Here is a 7,202-nt window from a genome sequence, read left to right on the forward strand (position 1 = left end):
TTTTTCGAACCGTTGAACCGAACCGAAACTCCGGTTCAAAGACCAAAAAAACCGCTTCCAACGCTTCAACCGAACCAATCCAAAAGTGCAAAAACGGTTCGAACCGCTGAACCGAACCGACCAAATTTTTCATCTGGTTCACGTCCCTGGTAATAACTATCCTTGTTGGTTTTCCAGGGATTTAATACAGGTTACCAAACGCAAGAAAGAAGCCCACCATAACTACAAGCGGCAACAGACCAGACACTGATACGAAACGTTTCGTTGTTTAAGGTTCGAGGCCAAACAACTTAGTGCAAGGTGTTACAAAAATTACATATCAAATGGTGAAAATGTTTTGAAATCTACTCCGTCAGAATTCTGGAATTTCATTAAAAATAAGAAAAATAACGATCTCGACACACCATCGACGATAACCTGGGACAAACCTACGGCGAAGCGCGGTCCTGAATTAGCCATCTCTTTGCCTCCTTTATGAGTGTTTATTCGACTGACCAAACCACCGCCTCGGTGTATAATGCTATAATTACTGATTGTAACGATCTTAGTTTGTCCAGCTTGGAGGTAATATTCGACGAAGTATTTGATAACGTTTTGGATCTAGATACAAAAAAAACGGGCTGGTCCGGATGGTCTGCCTAACCAACTATTAAAATATTGCGCTTCGCGGCTATGTGAGCCTATTACACATATTTTCAACAAGTCCTTGCAGACTGGTTACTTCCCCTCCTCATGGAAGTTATCCTTTATATGCCTCATACACAAGTCCGGCTCAAGATCGGAAGCAGATAATTATAGACCGATATGTGTGCAATCACCATTAGTAAAACTGCTAGAGAAGATTATACTATCCAAATTATCTTCTCTACTTGTACTCTCATCCAATCAACATGGCTTCATCGGTGGAAACTACCACAACGAACTTGCTTTTGTATGTCAGCCACATAATCAACTCGACCGACAAGATCCCTGTTATTTCCTCAGTACCTGTACCTCAGGCCTCGCACCGTGGCCCTGCGCTTTTCAACATCTTTGTGGAAGTTATATATTTTTAATGTATGCTGATGACTTAAGAATTTTCCCACAACTGTAAGGCTTTACAATCGGACTTAACCACCTTTATGACTGGTCAACAAACTAAACTTTAATATAAAAAAATGTACCGTAATGTTATTTCCTCGCTCACTGAACCCAAGTCGCTTTGAATATACACTAGGCCGCAATTTACTAGGAAATGTATCTACTATGAGAGACCTCGGTGTAATTATGGACAGCAAGCTAACCTTTAGTAGCCACGTTGACAATATAGTTCTAAAAGCCTATCGGGCAGTGAGCTTTATCAGCAATACAGATACACCCATTAACTTATACTCAACGGCCGTCACTGGAAGACTGTTCAGTTGTATGCTCTGATACGCTTGTAACCAAATTGAAAATATTCAATATAAGTGTTGTAAATTTGTATCTGCCTTCGAACGTCGCAACGGCGAGAAACCAATGCAAATGCAGCCATGGAACTTCAACTTAAAGAGTTTGACTTGCCGAATATAGATATACGACCTAACATTCATCTTCAAGGTGATCAATGGGTTCATTGACTCTCCGGAGGTACTTGAAGGAACCGTCTACTCCTCACGATGAAATCATCAAAAAACTATGCCCTTAATGATTCCTGTAATAGGGTAGCGCAACGAACATTGTTTTGCAGTAGACCTTTTTGGTGCTGCACTCAATTCATTCTTATATAAAATTAAGAGAGCAGTACATGGGGCTTAGATATTCAAAAATAGTACCAGGAAATGCTTGCTCGATAATCTTTTTATTTATTACACGGTGCGACAAAACAAAATCAAGTAATATATTTAGCATAAATGAGTATACCAGCATAAAAAAATCCGCGTACTCAAAATGTTCAATACATCCTCATATTTACACATACATACATATGTATATAATTTAACAGAAGATATTTCGCTGCAAATCAACGATTATAAATTGTTAGTTTACCTTACAAAATTGCGGAGGAGTATTACAGAGTATACGGAAAAGTTAATTTTGTTTACATTTTTTATTTTGAATAACGTCTGGTCCGGCTACTTTGTTTAGTATACAGGTATGTAGAGCTACGAATTAAAAAAATACATCAGGGTTTAGTTGAGATATTCGCCTTTGACCAATATTTTTTGTACATTTCCCAGTACTGCAAAGCTTTTGACTGCCTTTCACCTGGCAGTGGTCAGAAGTGATTCATGTGCTTACGGTTCAAATCGCAGCTCACTACGTGCGGATATTTATGTATATCCATTAATCCTCTGGGTAGCGACCGAACACAAGTTTGGGAGCGAGCTAAAGTAGGAGGGCGTAACACCCCGCGTGCGCTGGGTTTGGGTCCCGCCACGTTAAAACCCTGCCCAATGAAAAAAAAACACATGCCTCGGATGATACTCTTTTACGACGATCACGGCAAACATGGGAGGGACTATGATTTGAGGGTATGCACCTGGAATATCCGAACCCTTAATCGCGAAGGTGCCTCTGCCCGGCTGGTTGATATCTTAGGGAAAATAAAGGCTGACAGAAATGCGATGGACGGGGCGAGGTAGTTAAGCGTGAAGTCTTGCGACGTCTACTACAGTCGCTACGTAAAGGGACGCAAGTCGGTGTTGGATTTGTGGTGGGAGAGAGACCAGCGTTCACTCTAGTGGACGAAAGTCTAGCCACAATCCGCATCAAATCGAGATTCTTTAACATCTCGCTCATATGTGCCAATGCCCCGATGCAAAACAAGGACGAGGTATCCCGAAACTTGGCAGTATGTAGTACTGGGTTCTAGCATAAAAAGATTCATCAAGCTACATGGGTGTCTCCAGATCGAAAAATGGGAAACCAAATCGAGCATGTTGTGATAGACGGAAGGCATGCTTCCAGTGTTTTAGATGTACACACGTACACTCCTAGGGCTAAACATCGACTCGCACCACTATATTGATGCAGCCAATACACCTCGGTGCAGCGAAAAAGGGACCCCAACAATGCAGTTGAAAGGTCCACGTCGAAAATCTCCAATCAAACCTCACACCTGCTGTGAGAGAGCAATCTTCAACAAACCGACAGGAGGACCGAGGATTGTCAAAAAGCTGCAGACAAAAATGCTTGAAATGCTGGCCGACAGAAAAAACACCCGAAATTTTTAGCAGAGTTGAGTGACTTACGAATGGTTTCAAGACTCCTGTAGGAACAACCATGGCGACCTAGCGACCGATGTCCAGAATGTACTCAAATAATGGAGGGAAAACTTTTCGACACTTTTGAATGGCAGAAGCACTACAGAAATTGAGAAGATGAACCCGAGTCCCCAGTCGATGACAATGCAGTCGATATCCCAGCGCCTGACTATGACGAGGTACGAATAGCGATTATGCTGATGAAAGGTAACAAAGCTGCTTGAGATGACGGCCTGTCAGCTGATCTATTCAATTACGATGGCAGGGAGCTAATAAGGTACATGCCCGACGACCGGAATTCAAGTGCGCTCTGCCCAATCCACAAGAAAGGCGACCCCGCCATGCGTGCCAACTACCGTGGGATCAGCCTTCTAAGCATATTTAGCTTGCACGGTCTTATCGAATGTATTGTGTGAAAGACTGAATACCACCGTCAATGAACTGATTGGACCTTATCAGTGTGGCTTTAGATCTGGCAAATCCACCATAGACCAGTTATTCACAATACGCCAAATCTTGGAAAATACCCGCGAGAAAGGGATCGACACTCACCACCTATTTGTCGACTTTCAAGCCGCTTTTGACAGCACTAAAAGGAGTTACCTATACGCCGCTATGCCTGAATTTGGCATCCCCTCAAAACTCATACGGCTGTGTAAAATGACGTTGAGCAATACCACCAGCTCCGTCAGAATTGGGAAAGATCTCTCCGTGCCGTTCACCTCAAAACGGGGTTTCAGACAGGGCGACTCCCTTTCATGTGACTTCTTTAATCTGATGTTGGAGAAGATAATAAGAACTGCAGAACTGAACCGCTCAGGAACAATTTACTACAAGAGCGTGCAATTGCTGGCTTATGCCATCGGTAACAAAAACCGCGAAGTCTCTTATGCCTTTTCCAAGTTGGATAAGGAAGCAAAGCGAAGGGATCTGGTGGTAAACGAGGACAAGACGAAGTATCTCCTGTCATCAAACAAACAGTCAGCAATTCGCGTCTTGGCACCCACGTCACTGTTGACAGTTACAATTTCGAGAAAGTAGAGAATTTAGTTTACTTGGGAACCAGCATTAGCAACGATAATAATGTCAGCATGGAAATCCAACGCAGAATCACTACTTTGGACTGAGTAGGCAATTCAGGAGTAAAGTCCTCTCTCGACGTACGAAAACCACACTCTATAAGACACTCATCATGGCCGTGCTGGTGTATGGCACAGAAGAAAAACGACTAGCGTGCTTTGTTGAACTCGGCCAAAATCGCTTTGGCGCCAAATAAGAAGAGAATAGAACTATAACCTTATCAGTCACACAGTGTTATAATCCAGACGAAATCTTTGACTGTGGTACCGGGAGGGGAACGGTAGGAAGTTTAGTATGGGTTAAAGTCTCACACTGACGGGGTTAGGCTTTCGACACGATGCAGCGAAACAAAGGTGGCGCCTTCCGCGGACTGCTAGTCCTCTCTTTCCCGATTTGACAGCATCCACCCTCTCGCTGACGTCACATTATTATTTTTTCACACTAGTGATGAATACTAAAGTTTCATATTGTACCTAAAGGAGGATACACGTACCTAAACAGTGAACATGTATTTTTATGTGCATATATTTTTGGTAGTTGGTGGACTACATCTTCCTTTTGTACCATAACAATTTTTCTACTTACATGAAACAATATTTTACTACGTTCCAAATGTACCTAAAATAATGTGCTTGTATCGAATGTACGTTCAAATTTAAGAAGCTGAAGAGTAGGTACAATTCAACCTAGTTTTACATCACTATTTCGCACCACTTGTTCGCTTCTTCTTCTTCAAAATTATTCTTTACACTCTCATTCTCAAAATAATGTGACGTCACACCCAGTTGCTCTCAGCTCGATTGGCGCAATATTGTATTCTATCATTCTTGGGCTTTCGATAATTCCTCGTAAAATAAACATACGCAGTAAAAAGTTAACTATTTAAATCGACGAATGGTTTTATATCAACTTTTGTGAACTTCTGATTATGTGTTTTTATACAACGTATTTAGCTCTATTGGTTACAATAATTTTAAACTTTAATAAACAATTTTTTAGTAAATAAGTTATTGGTTTTGAATTTTTTTTTTGTCTAGCCCCCCCATGCATGTTGTTGGAGCATGCATGTTGTTAGTTGGTTCCTACTTATTTCCATGCAATTGTTAATTAATTATACCTATGTTATGATATTTTTGTGTTCATTGCTTTTTCGCTCTTTATTGGCCAAGCCAATTGGCGTTAAGTAAATAAATATATTTTATGTTCACGCAGAGTGGTGAAAAAGTTAACTGCCATCTAAGTGTACTTTGTCGAACAAACCCCCCTCGCTTCCGTTCCGTATACAATGCAGACTTGATGCTGGGATGAAAAATGGAAATATCAGATTGTACCAAATACCATAAAATAAATGTACCTAAATGAGACAAATTGTACCTAAAAAAAGTTACATCCTTCATTTGTAGTTTTTTTTCTAATCTTATTTAAAACGTGAATACAAAAGACGGTTGTACTTTAAACATGATTAGGTTTTTTTTTTTACCTGAGCCTATATCCAGGCCCGTAGCCAGGATTTTTTTTTGGGTGGTGGGGGGAGGGGGGGTTCTGGCATTTTTTTTTAGTTTCACTTATTTCAACATATTTTGATTGAAAGAAGAATACCGATAAAAACAAAATATTTCACACAAACAACAAAAAATATAATCGACAATCGCACGGCCGAGTAATCATTGTAAACTTATGTACAGTAGTGGAACAAATTATAGCCGCACCAAATTTTCACAAGTTTAAAATATTACTTTTGCTGTTATTTAATTATTTTTACCACTAGCCCGATATAAAAATGTACACATGAACCAATCGAGTGTCACAGCCTTAAAAATTTATTCAATTAAAAAAAAAAATTCAACAAATTTTCGTTAAAATTTCGCGGTTTTTAATTAAATTCTGAGTATGCAGTTTTGTAGCCCATTGAATTCTAATGGAATAAAGTACAATTTCAAATGGCTAAAAAATTCGATTTATTTTTTAGAATTTTTAAAACGTTCGAAACTTGTACGAAAGTTTATTGATTTTTTTTTAATACTGCACAAATTTGGAAACTTGGATTAACACGGGTTTTGTTAAAGAATGAACTATATTTTTATAAAAAAAATAACAAAAGTTCAATAACAACAAAAATAATACGTTAAAACTTGGCAAAAAGCGGTTCGGCTATAATTTTTTGACCACTGTATGTATGGCTGCCAAGCTGCCAATCTGAGCGGCACCATATATCGCAAAAGAACGATGCTGCTGGCGTATGCAGATGATATCGATATCGTAGGTCTGAAACAAAGGGACGTAACCGCAGCATTTTCCAGTTTAGAAAAAGAAGCTAAAGAGGTTGGTCCAGCGGTGAACGAGGGCAAGACAAAGTACCTCCTGGCAACATATAAGGAGTCCACGCGTTTCGGGACACACGTCACTGTTGGCAGATATACCTTGAAGTAGTGAAGGACTTTTTCTACCTAGGATCCCGAAAAACACCACAAACAACGTCAGCCTGGAGATCAAACGAAGAATAGCTCTCGCCAACAGGTGCTACTTTGGGCTCGGTGGGCAATTGAAAAGCAGAGCCCTCTCAGAACACCTACAATATTTTAAATATATTTCCAGAAATCAAAAAGCGAATATGGGTCAAAAAGCTATAGTTCTCATCTTTCTTTCCTTTATCCCTACCTTTATCCATCGGCGTAGCCAGAATGAAATTTAGGGGGGGGAGGAGGGCTCGACCCTATTAAGCTGGCATTTCAGGGTACTATTTTATATATATATAAGGAAAATTTGAAAGTTAGGGGGGGGCTCGAGCACCCCCCTGCCCCTACCTGGCTACGCCCATGCCTTTATCGATGATATTATGGGCCAAAAAGTTACAAATAGCCGCTTTAGCAGCGCATGTACACGCCGATCTAAATCAAT

Source organism: Rhagoletis pomonella, unplaced genomic scaffold, assembly GCF_013731165.1.
Source record: "Rhagoletis pomonella isolate Grant_MI unplaced genomic scaffold, Rhpom_1.0 Rhpom_scaffold_00007, whole genome shotgun sequence".
Classification (NCBI taxonomy): Eukaryota; Metazoa; Arthropoda; class Insecta; order Diptera; family Tephritidae; genus Rhagoletis; species Rhagoletis pomonella.